Genomic DNA, 15,043 nt, shown 5'->3' with positions numbered 1-15,043 from the left:
TGTTAGAAAATTGCTGCGCGGTGTGGGATCCTTACCAGGTGGGATTGGCGGAGGACATCGAAAGGGTGCAAAATAAAGGGCAGCTCGTTTTCTATTATCACGTACTAGGGGAGAGAGTGTGGCAGATATGATACGCGAGTTGGGGCTGGAAGTCATTAAAGCAAAGACGTTTTTCGTCGCGGCGAGATCTATTTACGAAATTTCAGTCACCAACTTTCTCTTCCGAATGCGAAAATATTTTGTTGAGCCCAACCTACATAGGTAGGAATGATCATCAAAATAAAATAAGAGAAATAAGAGCTCGAACAGAAAGGTTTAGGTGTTTGTTTTTCCCGCGCGCTGTTCGGGAGTGGAATGGTAGAGAGAGAGTATGATTGTGGTACGATGAACCCTCTCCCAAGCACTTAAATGTGAATTGCAGAGTAATCATGTAGATGTAGATGTACGAGGGCAGTTCAATAAGTAATGCAACACATTTTTTTTCTGAAATATGGGTTGTTTTATTCAGCATTGAAATACACCAGGTTATTCCCCAATCTTTTAGCTACACAACACTACTTTTCTACGTAATCTCCATTCAATGCTACGGCCTTACGCCACCTTGAAATGAGGGCCTGTATGCCTGCACGGTACCATTCCACTGGTCGATGTCGGAGCCAACGTCGTACTGCATCAATAACTTCTTCATCATCCGCGTAGTGCCTCCCACGGATTTCGTCCTTCATTGGGACAAACATATGGAAATCCGACGGTGCGAGATCGGGGCTGTAGGGTGCATGAGGAAGAACAGTCCACTGAAGTTTTGTGAGCTCCTCTCGGGTGCGAAGACTTGTGTGAGGTCTTCCGTTGTCATGAAGAAGGAGAAGTTCGTTCAGATTTTTGTGCCTACGAACACGCTGAAGTCGTTTCTTCAATTTCTGAAGAGTAGCACAATACACTTCAGAGTTGATCGTTTGACCATGGGGAAGGACATCGAACAGAATAACCCCTTCAGCGTCCCAGAAGACTGTAACCATGACTTTACCGGCTGAGGGTATGGCTTTAAACTTTTTCTTGGTAGGGGAGTGGGTGTGGCGCCACTCCATTGATTGCCGTTTTGTTTCAGGTTCGAAGTGATGAACCCATGTTTCATCGCCTGTAACAATCTTTGACAAGAAATTGTCACCCTCAGCCACATGACGAGCAAGCAGTTCCGCACAGATGCTTCTCCTTTGCTCTTTATGGTGTTCGGTTAGACAACGAGAGACCCAGCGGTAACAAACCTTTGAATATCCCAACTGGTGAACAATTGTGACAGCACTACCAACAGAGATGTCAAGTTGAGCACTGAGTTGTTTGATGGTGATCCGTCGATCATCTCGAACGAGTGTGTTCGCACGCTCCGCCATTGCAGGAGTCACAGCTGTGCACGGCCGGCCCGCACGCGGGAGATCAGACAGTCTTGCTTGACCTTGCGGCGATGATGACACACGCTTTGCCCAACGACTCACCGTGCTTTTGTCCACTGCCAGATCACCGTAGACATTCTGCAAGCGCCTATCTGTCACAATATCTGAGATGCCCTGGTTTTCCGCCAAAAGAAACTCGATCACTGCCCGTTGTTTGCAACGCACATCCGTTACAGACGCCATTTTAACAGCTCCGTACAACGCTGCCACCTGTCGGAAGTCAATGAAACTATACGAGACGAAGCGGGAATGTTTGAAAATATTCCACAAGAAATTACCGGTTTTTTCAACCAAAATTGGCCGAGAAAAAAAAGTGTTGCATTACTTATTGAACTGCCCTCGTAGATGAATGAGCGCATGTTCATTTTCGCTAATGTGAACCACATCTCTCTCACTAACCAAGTGGTCATAGCTCTTACGGTATGCATTTTAGTTCCTATATTTACTAGACATTTTTCCTTGCTTTGATTCATACTAGCACCTCTGGAGGTTTGTCAGCGGAATCCTGTTTCATCCTGTATAACTGTAGAACTTCACAGTTCCCATTCTTACCTTATCGCGGCGCGCAGTGTTATTAACAGCAAGGTGGTGAGGGGTGGAGGAATGTGGAAGGCGGCGCAGGACCGCTCTCCACCAATCAGCGCTCTTGTCACGCGGCCAAACAGCCCTCGCCGCCCGCACCTTGCTGCGGAAGGCGTTTCCCTGCCAACCGCCCCCGCTGCCAAGACGCTTTGGCTCCCAGGGGGCGGCCGCCTCTATCATTGCCACCCCCGGGGCGCAGCGTGCCAAAACTGCTTTAACATAAATACTTCCGCCGGATTTGCCACCCACTACGCCCTCCCCCATCACTCCGCCCAGAATCTCCTTTCCCTGTGGGCGGGCGGTTGGACGGAGTCGTCGTAAACATTTTGTCGCTCCACAAATGGAGAAGTCTTGCATTCTCTTTTAATAAGAGACTCCGAAAGTTGTGTATTATTTCTCAGTCGCTCATCGCCCTTCATACACTTGTCCACTTCCACGATGAAACTTGTAAAAGGGGTTTACAGCAACCATAGTAAACACGGACACTACGTCAAAACTGGCAAGAATATCAATTGGGCTGACATTAACCTCCTTCAGTTTTTCAACAAAATGCACAGAGCATTTAATATCAATCTCATTTCTACTGGGCAACGGCCTTGCCGCAGTGGATACACCGGTTCCCGTGAGATCACCGAAGTTAAGCGCTGTCGGGCGTGGAAGGCACTTGGATGGGTGACCATCCAGGCAGCTACGCGATGTTGCCATTTTTGGAGGTGCCCTCAGCCTCGTAATGCCAATTGAGAAGTTACTCGACCGAACAGTAGCGGCTCCGGTCACAGAAAACCATCGTAACCACCAGGAGAGCGGTGTGCTGTCCACAAGCCCCTTCCATCCGCATCCTCAACTGAGGATGACACGGCGGTCGGATGGTCCCGATGGGCCACTTGTAGCCTGAAGACGGAGTGCTTTTCATTTCTATCAATATATGGCCGCAGGCGATGCTGAGGGAATTAGTGGGTGACCGTTATTGAACTATATGCAAAAGATGTAAATTTGAACTACGCGTGCACACACTTTATCCAAAATGTAAAACTCACTACCGATGTTCGGATTTAACTTATGACATGTTCGTTATGCCTGCCATCATTGGCGAAGATGTGACGCAGACGAATAGCGAAATTCTACATAAGCCGCTGAAGTGTCGGAACATCGATGCTGTCGATGACCTCCTGAATCTCTGTTTTCAAATCAGCAATGGTTTTGGGGTTATTGCTGTACACCTTGTCTTTAATATCAAAAAGGAATCGCATGTGTTCGGATCCGGAGAATACTGCGGCCAATCGAGGCCCATGCCAGTGGCCTCTGGGTACACCAGAGCCAGAATGCAGTCTCCAGAGTGCTTCACAAGGTTATAAATAACTCTCCTGCTTCGATTCAGCCGAGCTCCGTCTTTCATTAACCACATCTTGTCGAAATCACGGTCACTTTGGATAATGGGATGAAATCATCTTCCAAAACCATCACGTATCGTTCAGTAGTCACCCTGACATCAAGGATTATTCCGTGACTGGAGATTGCGTACCACATAGTCACCTGTTGAGGGTGAAGAGACTTCTCGATCACAAAATGCGGATTTCAGTTCCTCAAATGCTCCAGTTTTGCTTATTGACGAACCCATCCAAATGAAAGTGGGATTCGTCACTAAAACAAACCATACTAATTCGTATCATGCCCCACTGTCAGCTGTGCAGTTTCATCAACGTGCTAATGTAAACCGTTCAGAAATTATGACGATTTTATTTCATATAGTTCAATATATGTCACCCTGTAGACTATGAAACGAAACACTTAAACTAGTGGATGAGTTTTGCTATTTGGGCAGCAAAATAACTGAGGAGGGGTAGACCGGAATTCGCAAGAAATGCATTTCTAAAGAAGAATATTTATTAACATCGAATATACATTCCAGTGTTAGGCAGTCTTTTCTGGAAGTATTTGCCTGGAGTGTAGCCATGTGTGGAAGTGAAACATGGACGATGAACAGTTTAGACAAAAAAAGAATAGAAGCTTTCGAAACGTGGTGCTACAGCAGAACGTTGAATATTAGATGGGTAGATCACGTAACTAATATGAAAGGGGGGGCGGGGGTACTGAATGAAATTGGGAATACAAGAAATTTGTGGCACAACTTGTCCAAGAGAAGGTATCAGTTGATAGGACACATTCTGAGACGTCAAGGGCTCCAGACACTGGAGGCCAATGTGGCGGCAGGGTGGGATGGAGGGGGGGGGGGGGGGGGGGGAAGGTTCAGGGAAAATCGTATAAGGAAAAAATTGGAAATTTGTGGTAAGGTCTTGTGGGAACAAACTGCTAAGGTCATCGGTCCCTAAGCTTACACACTACTTAATCTAATCTAACTTACGCTAAGGACAACACACAAACCCATGCCCGAGGGAGGACGAACCTGCGACGTGGGAGGCGCACAGACTGCGACAAGTCGCCTCAGACCGCTCGGTTACACCGCGCTGCGTAGAGGGAGACCGAGAGATGAATACCATAAGAAGGCTGTAGGCTGCAGTAGTTATGGGGAGCTGGACCAAACCAGGCTTCGGACTGAAGACCGCAGCATGGCTGCAGCAAGAAGATGACATATCGGGCCACCCCATGTGTAAGAGATCCTGTGGTACTCACAATCGGTTTCAGAGCAACATTTGACTGATGTACCGTTGGTGCATATCGTCTAGGAGTATAAGTTTCTGTTGTCCAGTTTTGTTTTTTATCATCAGAAGACAAATAAGACTGTTTTAGCTGTTAACTGATGATTCTCAAAACACTCACTGTAGGGTCATTCTGAAGATTTTTGTAAGCAGTGGGATCCAGAAGGTCACTAATCTAATCTTCGAATCCTGCCTCGGACATGGATGTGTGTGATGTCCTTTGGTTAGTTCTTCTTCATTTAAAACTTCCTGGCTGACAGGCCGTGGTTGATACATAAAACTGCTTCATAATGTTTCGTCTCCAGTTGCGGGAGAGATCCTCAGAGGTAAAACCGCTACTGCACTAAGACTTGAGGGGCTCTCGCATTTAGACAGCACACAGAGGGCACCACCATACGTCACCTGATGCCGACTGTATGACTATCGCTGGATACAATCATTTTCCATTAAAGCTGATCGATTGTCATTCTGTTACCGGAAAGTCGACATCTACATATCTAACTTCAGGCTCTTTTCTCTACTATTAAAATTATTTTGTGGTTTTGAATCTCTGATGCTTCTTTACACATGCGTGCATGATATTGCGTTTACCTTGCTGAAACGCTCGTCTCATGGAATTTTATTTTGTGATTCCATCTCGAAAGTTTATTAACTACTCTGGGAGAGAACTGACCGAAGGAGAAAGTTCAGTTCTGCCGAAAGGAGCTAAATTTGCAGTGACACCACTAAAGTTTCCCACGGAGGGAATTACAGTAAAATATGTGGAGGCAGGAATCTGTCTGTTATGATCAAAAGCCGCTGATGAAGTTATGAGATAAGCGGTCAAAATATTCAGCAAAACGAAACCACCTTACAGTAATTTGTCTCAAGTGGTAACGAAGGTGCTCAGGGGGTTCAACGTGAATAAAAGCATCATTGTTCTTACAGCTGACAAAGATAATGCCACAGTTTTGATGCAGAGCGAAGATTAGAAAAATGGTTCAAATGGCTCTGAGCACTGTGGGACTTAACATTTGAGGTCATCAGTCCCCTAGAAATAACTACTTAAACCTAACTAACCTAAGGACATCACACACATCCATGCCCGAGGCAGGGTTCGAACCTGCAACCTTAGCAGCAGCGCGGTTCCGGATTGAAGCGTCTAGAACCGCTCGGCCACAACGGCCGGCTGCGCCTGCTGCTGTCGCAGAACACCATTGGGGCTTTCCAGTACGTCCAATTCCTGGAGCCCTTACCGGAGTTTACAGCGCATTCATTGAAATAATCGCTGGATTGTTGTAGCAGTACAATTAATTGGCCACCGAGATCGCCAGACCTTACGCCATCAGATTTTTGTTTATGGCATGGGATGAATTCTGTGTTGTAAAAATGAAAGGCGAAACCTCGAAGGCTCTGAGCACTATGGGACTTAACATCTGTGGTCATCAGTCCCCTAGAACTTAGAACTACTTAAACCTAACTAACCTAAGGACATCACACACATCCATGCCCGAGGCAGGATTCGAACCTGCGACCGAAGCAGTCGCGCGGCTCCGGACTGCGCGCCTAGAACCGCGAGACCACCGCGGCCGGCTGGAACCTCGAGATGAACTGTTTGGTCGCATCGTGGTCACTGATGCCCTCATTAGGCAACGAGCCACGTTCTCCAAAAAGTGAACAAGAGCACAGAAGTTCACGATGGGATATTCGAACATCCATTGTTAACTGTACAACAGTTATAATGTGTTGATTGGCGACTCCATGTTGTCCTGTGCACTACGACCAGATAACAGGTATACTTGAAAAAAGAGACAGCATTGGTCGTATATTTTTTACTATCGCAAAATCGATTTTCTGTCACTGAGTGACCATCTTCAGTGCTAGAAGTTAAAAATTTTTCACATTACGATCAGAAAGTATAACATAGAAAATCACAATTACATCTGCATATGAACATAACACTTGTTAGAAACAAACCTATATTGTATAACTTAAATTAGGATGCACTGTTGTCACTAAGCTTACGGCAATCACATAGACTGAGGTCGCTGTTTACCTACACTTGTTCAGCAGACCTCGGTTTCCAACGCATTATTGATTAGCTTTTCAAATGGTTCAAATGGCTCTGAGCACTATGGGACTTAACTTCTGAGGTCATCAGTCCCCTAGAACTTAGAACTACTTAAACCTAACCAACCTAAGGACATCACACACATCCATGCCCGAGACAGGATTCGAATCTGCGACCGTAGCGATCGCGCTGTTCCAGACTGCGGCGCCTAGAACCGCTCGGCCACCCCGGCCTACGAAATTTAGCAACTTCCCTCATATGAAGCCATCGAAAAACTGTGCGAGGTTAAATTAAAGTACGATTTCCATTTGTTTTGTGGTCTGGTGAATCTAATGAAACATGTCCCAGACGTGTATCTGCTTTAGTTTTCCAGAATATGCAATAAATAAAATTAAGAACAATTCTCTGAAACTGAAACGAGCAACAAAATCTGTTCATAGACGTGCAGCTAAATGCATTGAACTCTGTGGAGACATTTTTGAATATTTATTGTGAATATATTGTGAAATTGTATGTACACTGTACAAATTCCTTAATACTGACCATTGTTTTTTTCGGTTTAACATGAATTCACGTGTGCTGTGGTATTAATAAGAGCAGATTATCTGACACATTCGTGCGGTTTCAGTCAACATTATTACCATCATTTTTCCAAAATTAAATTCGCTACAACTTCTGTTGAAAATTTTGTGCCGTTTTCTGGAATTTAAAAAACAAATTGGGCCATGTAGTTAATAAATTAAAAATTTTACGAAATCACTTCTTTTCTTATCTAGATGCTCTGGAAATCTCCTCCTTGGTGTTGCGATATTTTTCCGTGGGTGTATAAGAGCTAAGTGTGCAGAGCGGATTACACACGTAGCGCTGGTAAGCTGAGGGCTGGGGAAGATTTTGTCCGTCTTCGACGATTCACCTGAGGATAATTGCAGATGCCCAGGCGAAACATCTTGGAATACAGGAAATGACGACCAGCTGAAAGCCTAAAACTTCTTTTCCGCGTCAGTCTGGTTCTGCCACATTTAAGACAAGATTTCTCTGGTAACGGACCTGTACAGCATGAGCTGCAACTGTCCCACAACTGCCGGCCGGGGTGGCCGAGCGGTTCTATCCGCTACAGTCTGGAACCGCGCGACCGCTACGGTCGCATCGCAGGTTCGAATCCTGCCTCGGGTGGTGGTGGTTAGTGTTTAACGTCCCGTCGACAACGAGGTCATTAGAGACGGAGCGCAAGCTCGGGTTAGGGAAGGATTGGGAAGGAAATCGGCCGTGCCCATTCAAAGGAACCATCCTGGCATTTGCCTGAAACGATTTAGGGAAATCACGGAAAACCTAAATCAGGATGGCTGGAGACGGGATTGAACCGTCGTCCTCCCGAATGCGAGTCCAGTGTGCTAACCACTGCGCCACCTCGCTCGGTCCTGCCTCGGGCATGGATGTGTGTGATATCCTTAGGTTAGTTTGGTTTAAGTAGTTCTAAGTTCTAGGGGACTGATGACCTCAGAAGTTATGTCCCATACTGCTCAGAGCCATTTTGTCCCACAACTGACGAACGGCCGAGAGCATGGTGGGGGTTGTGAGTGGGGAGGACAGGAGAATTCGAGTGTAGTGAGAGTGGTAGGGTAAAGAAGCTCTGCCGGACTAAAACGCGTCTAGACCTGCGCGGGAAATCCGCTGAGGCCACCGCATTTGCATGTCGAGTCCTCTCCCCCAAACCTCGGTGCATTTTTATACTCTCCCTCTTTTTCACTTTTGCATTCTGCGCCCTTCCAGGGCGAGACGGAGAGATGGGGAAGGAATCCAGCTCCACAAGGGCGAGACACCACTGCTGATGCTCCACCTTTTTTCGGCGTCTTTTTTATTTCTCCCTTCCCCTTGCCGGTATCTTCCCCTCGGTAGATTTATGACGAATAACAAATTTAAATATAAGTTCGCCATCTAAAGCTCGTCCCTCGGAGAATTTCGCGTGATTTAGCATCTGCATACGGTAGCGGTATAGCGCTGCTCCCCTCCAACCCCTGTCTCACTCTCCCTTTTTTACGCTTCTTTCCTCTTGTCCTTGCGAATAGGCCCGCTTAGATTCGAGTGCATTATGCGTCTCCTCTTTTCGCGTTCTCTTGTATCGCTCGTTTAGTATCTCATCTCTCCACCCCTACCCCCGCCCCCCCCCCCCCCCCCCCCTAGTTGCCGCCACCTCCCAATGTGCCTCACTTAGCCATGTACGAGCCACAACTGTGAAGTCATTAATACTGCGAAATACTAATTGTGAAGTACTATACCGAAATTCTAGCGCAGTTAAAACTATGCCTCTATCTTAGCCCGCCCGACTAACAGTGCATTCTGCCGAAACTCAAATATTACCATGTAATCTGACACAGCAAGAGCAGTCAAAATGATAGACAGTTGGAACTAAAAATGAATGCTTGTGTGCGTTATATTTGTAACATCTGTCTATTTAAACATGTCTGTGTTTACACCTGCCCGGCTAGCCGCGCGGTCTAACGCGCTGCTTCCCGAGCGAGAAGGCGTGCCGGTCCCCATCACGGATCCGCCCGGCGGATTAGTGTCGAGGTCCGGTGCGCCGGCCAGCCTGTGGATGGTTTTTAGGCGGTTTTCCATCTGCCTCGGCGAATGCGGGCTGGTTCCCCTTACTTCGCCTCAGTTACACTATGTCGGCGATTGCTGCGCAACACTGTCTCCAGGGGCGTTCCGTGGTGACACACGTTACGGTTTGAAATCAGTGTTTTATTATGTTGACTTGTTATCACTCTATAAACCCATATTTTCTTTTGTAAATCATCATTATAAATTGTGTTATTCAGGCAAAGATTTTGAAGTGTAACTTAACACTACGCCGTCCGGCGACACCACAGTACTGTCATGCGCGAAATAGCGGTCAACGGCCGCCGACACCACAGTGGTGTCGTGCGCATGGTGTCGCCCAGTAGCCGGCGACAGCACTTCAGTATCTTGAGCAATCTGTTGGTGTTTTGTTCAGATAACAACACGAGGTCCATTCAAGTTCTAAGGCCTCCGATTTTTTTTTCTAATTAACTACTCACCCGAAATCGATGAAACTGGCGTTACTACTCGACGTAATCGCCCTGCAGACGTACTCATTTTTCACAAAGCTGACGCCATGATTCCATGGCAGCGGCAAAGGCTTCTTTAGGAGTCTGTTTTGACCACTGGAAAATCGCTGAGGCAATAGCAGCACGGCTGGTGAATGTGCGGCCACAGAGAGAGTCCTTCATTGTTGGAAAAAGCCAAAAGTCACTAAGAGCCAGGTCAGGTGAGTAGGCAGCATGAGGAATCACTTCAAAGTTGTTATCACGAAGAAACTGTTGCGTAACGTTAGCTCGATGTGCGAGTGCGTTGTCTTGGTGAAACAGCACACGCGCAGCCTTTCCCGGACGTTTTTGATGCAGTGCAGGACGGAATTTGTTCTTCAAAACATTTTCGTAGGATGCACCTGTTACCGTAGTGCCCTTTGGAACGCAATGGGTAAGGATTACGCCCTCGCTGTCCCAGAACATGGACACCATCATTTTTTCAGCACTGGCGGTTACCCGAAATATTTTTGGTGGCGGTGAATCTGTGTGCTTCCATTGAGCAGACTGGCGCTTTGTTTCTGGATTGAAAAATGGCATCCACGTCTCATCCATTGTCACAACCGACGAAAAGAAAGTCCCATTCATGCTGTCGTTGCGCGTCAGCATTGCTTGGCAACACGCCACACGGGCTGCCGTGTGGTCGTCCGTCAGCATTCGTGGCACCCACCTGGATGACACTTTTCGTATTTTCAGGTCGTCATGCAGGATTGTGTGCACAGAACCCACAGAAATGCCACTTCTGGAGGCGATCTGTTCAACAGTCATTCGGCGATCCCCCAATACAATTCTCTCCACTTTCTCGATCGTGTCGTCAGACCGGCTTGTGCGAGCCCGAGGTTGTTTCGGTTTGTTGTCACACGATGTTCTGCCTCCATTAAACTGTCGCACCCACGAACGCACTTTCGACACATCCATAACTCCATCACCACATGTCTCCTTCAACTGTCGATGAATTTCAATTGGTTTCACCCCACGCAAATTCAGAAAACGAATGATTGCATGCTGTTCAAGTAAGGAAAACGTCGCCATTTTAAGTATTTAAAACAGTTCTCATTCTCGCCGCTGGCGGTAAAATTCCACCTGCGGTACGGTGCTGCCATCTCTGGGATGTATTGACAATGAACGCGGGCTCGTTTTAAAACAATGCGCATGTTTCTATCTCTTTCCAGTCCGGAGAAAAAAAAAATCGGATGCCTTAGAACTTGAATGCACCTCGTACAACATCCAGTCCTCGAATGGTGAAAATCTTCTACCCAGCCGGGAATCGAACCCGGCCCTTTCCGTTAACAATCCGATGCGCTAGCCGCGCAGCTGCCGAGGCTGACAGGGTGCCACATTTGCACTTCGATGACAAATGGGGAGGAAATATTTGAGAACACAGTGACTTTCCAATTGGTCAGTATCAGGGGACACTCTTGTACTTGAAGAGTAGTACAGCTAACAACACACTACGTTTTTTGGCTGATACTTCAGACTAGCGACTGATTTTACAATGACATCAATGAATGCGCACTGGAGACAGCAGTAAGCACTTCCTGCCATTTCCTACAGTTTCTGTTGTTGTCACGAGTGAGGCGGAGTTTTGGTAGTTTGTAAATATTTCGAATTCTGCACATTGAAGTGCTGTATGACACATAAAGTTATTTGGAAGATAGCGTTAATTCTTCAGTTACAGCTGTCTTTCCAGCAAGTAAAAATCTACATCTTTTTAACAACAGTTACGTAATGCTTGCACAGTTAAGACATACATCGTCGGTCGTACAATATCTTTTACCACAGAATACGTGATATAATCAAATTAACTGAATTTCGTTATTATCCTAACATTTGTACCTCTGTTTTATGAGACTTCGAGATTGTAACCGGATCGTGTTTACTTCTGACCACAATATTTCGAGTGGCAACTGTCCAGCTATCTTCAGGTGGGTGTCCGCCACTGGTGACTGCTAGTTCACGGCGTCGGCTTTACAGCAAAAATTGGCGCGGAAAGGAAATGCGCATTGGCGGCCGTCACAGGAGTGTCCTGTATCGAAATCCGCGTCCACTGCAAATTCTGTTTCATCTGTGATGCGCAGGCGCATCCGTGAACATGAAACTATATGTCCACCCTATGCCGGAATCCGCGCTCATAGATTATTCACTGCGCCGGAAAAATTCAAGAATCACATTTTTACCTGTCTCGAAAACGGAAATTTGTTTTAGTTTCAAATATTTTTTATTTCAAAATGTAATTAACATAAATAGGTTTTAATAATACTTCTGAGTCTGATTTCCCTCACTGATGATACCTATATAGTAGACTAATGACGTAACAGATGAACTATTAAGAACCGTATTGACAAGATTGTCTCGATTGCCACATTTTCAAATTTCACTACAATACTTGTTGACAGTACATATCATGCCATTCCTCGGAACATGTTTTCACATTTCGGAAAACATTAATATTCTCGAGTAATTTTTATAATTGCCCGCATCTCGTGGTCGTGCGGAAGCGTTATCGCTTCCCACGCCCGGGTTCCCGGGTTCGATTCCCGGCAGGGTCAGGGATTTTCTCTGCCTCGTGATGGCTGGGTGTTGTGTGATGTCCTTAGGTTAGTTAGATTTAAGTAGTTCTAAGTTCTAGGGGACTGATGACCATAGCTGTTAAGTCCCATAGTGCTCTGAGCCATTTTATAATTTCATAAAAAGACTGGAGCACATAAAAATGAATGCTGTCGTTTCAAAATGGAATCAGAAAACATATTACACTTCTATTACAGGGCTGAATAGAGGCGAAAATCTGAAAAGTATACTCTCCCGTACTCTGTAAGCACTGCATGGGTTTACAAATACTGTTTCACGTACATATTTAGCTTTTTGCAAAATAGAATCTCATTTATTACTCTTGTGAATGTAATGATCACAACTGTCTTTTGGACGATATTTTTTCTCGTAGAGTCTGTGGTTCTGTATTCTATAGTATTGTAAACATTGAAGTACACGTCATTCCCTCAGAATTGCTGATATTGTTGAATGAACTGTTCTGTGAGGGGTGCAAGATATATGTAAGACAAAATACCTTCAGACGTCAAGAACACTGTAATACGAGTAAATCCAATACCAAAGAAAGTAGGTGCTTACAACAGTGAATGTCACCGAACTATGAGTTTAATAAGTTACTGCTGCAAAATAGTGACACAGATTATCTACAGAAGGTTGAAAAAAAACTGCTAGAAGCCGACCTCGAAGAAGATCAATTCGCGATCCGGAGAAATGCTGGAACACGCGAGTTAATACCAGCCGTACGACTTAGATTTGGAGAAAACTTTGGACAGTTCTGACTTTAATATCCTATTTCAAATTTCTGAAGGTAGCAGGGTTAAAATATACGGTCGACAGGCCATTTACAATCTGTATAGAAATCAGACGGCAGTTATGAGAGTCGAAGGGCATAAAAATGGCTCAAATGGCTCTAAGCACTATTGGACATCTGAGGTCATCAGTCCCCTAGAAATTGGAACAACTTAAACCTAACTAACCTAAGGATATCACACACATCCATGCCCGAGGCAGGATTCAAACTTGCGACCGTAGCAGCCTCGTGATTCCAGACTGAAGCTGCTAGAACCGCTCGGCCACAGCGGCCGGCAAGGGCATAAAAGGGAAACAGCTGCTGCGAAGTAAGTGAGACAGGGTTGTTGCCAATTGTCAATGGTATTCAAATTGGCTCTGAGCACTATGGAACTCAACATCTGAGGTCATCAGTCCCCTAGAACTTAGAACTACTTAAACCTAACCAACCTAAGGACATCACACACATCCATGCCCAAGGTAGGATTCGAACCTGCGACCGTAGCAGTCGTGCGGTTCCGGACTGAAGCTCCTAGAACCTCTCGGCCACCGCGGCCGGCACGCTAATGTTATTCAATTTGTACATTCGGTAGGCTATGAACGAAAGGAAGAAGAAATCTGTAATGGGATTTTAAGGTCTCGCAGGAGTAGTAAGAACTCTGCGGTTCACCGAAGACATTGTAAGCACTTGGAATAGCAGTGGAACTGAATAGATAGCGCCGTGGAACGTCGATATAAAATGAACATCAACAAAAGCAAGACGAGTATAATGGAATGTAGTCGAATTGAATCAGACAATGTTGAGGGTTAATTCCCTCGATTAGGAAATTAGACGCTAAAAGGAGAAGATGAGTTCTGCAGTTGGGGCAGTGAAATAACTGATGATGTACGAAGTAGAGAGGACATAAAATGTAGACTGGCAATGACAAGAAATAGTTGCTGAAGAAGAGAAATTGGTTAACATCGAACAGTAGCTTCTGAAATGCGGTACTATAGAAGAATGCAGAAGATTAGATGGGTAGATCACGTAACTAATGAGGAGGTACTGAATAAAAGTTGGGAGACAAGAAATCTGTATGGCAACTTGACTAAAAGAAGGGATCAGTTGACAGGACACGTTCTGTGACATCAAGCGATCAGCAGAGTAGTATTGGAGGGAAGTCTGGAGGGACAAAAATTGTAGACGGAGACCAGGAGATGAATTCGGTAAGCATATTGAGAACGCTATCGGTTGCAGTAGTTATCCGGAGACGAAGAGGCTTGCACTAGATAAGCTGAGATGGAGAATTTCACCAAACCAGTCTTGGTACTGAAGACCACAACAGCAATAGCAGCAACAACGACAACCACCTCGGCACATCGACTGTACATAAATACACAATATTACACATAACTTACATTGATGGATGGTGCTACAGATACAGCTGTATCTTTTATTAACAATTATAGCTCGGTTTCGGTCTCTCTGACTTGTATGTCAGTCATCACGCAATAACTGCTAGTGTAATCAAGGTGCAACATCGTTTGACGGAGAGGGGTGGGTGAGTGGCTGGGTGGTGGTGGGATAGGGTGTAACTCGGTAGCCATTACGGCCCTGCCTGGCCATGTGGAATGACGCGAGTCCGCCAGTGCGTACAGTGCAGGATGGGTGGAACAAAGGGAGAGCCTCGAACAGTGGTGTGGCGTAATTAATCTGCCCATACAAGGGGGCTGCAATTCCGTACAACGGCGACCTTAATAGGGGTACGGATAGCTGCACGGATATCAATCCACATTCGAGACAAGGCTGGTATTGTTGGCTCATCACGTCTAGCGCTGAAAACCTGTGTGTCGGAAACAGGATCTAACAGGGGGACGTTATCA

At 45.8% G+C, this 15,043-nt stretch overlaps 1 pseudogene; it reads left to right on the top strand.

The window, feature by feature from the left end:
* The first annotated feature begins 2,616 nt into the window (after positions 1-2,616).
* Positions 2,617-2,734, top strand: LOC126109951 (5S ribosomal RNA; annotated as a pseudogene).
* The last annotated feature ends 12,309 nt before the right edge of the window (positions 2,735-15,043 follow it).

The sequence above is a fragment of the Schistocerca cancellata genome, chromosome 12 (assembly GCF_023864275.1).
Source record: "Schistocerca cancellata isolate TAMUIC-IGC-003103 chromosome 12, iqSchCanc2.1, whole genome shotgun sequence".
Lineage (NCBI taxonomy): Eukaryota > Metazoa > Arthropoda > Insecta > Orthoptera > Acrididae > Schistocerca > Schistocerca cancellata.
The sequence above is the reverse complement of the archived record's forward strand: the minus strand, read 5'-3'. Positions and strand labels throughout refer to the sequence as shown.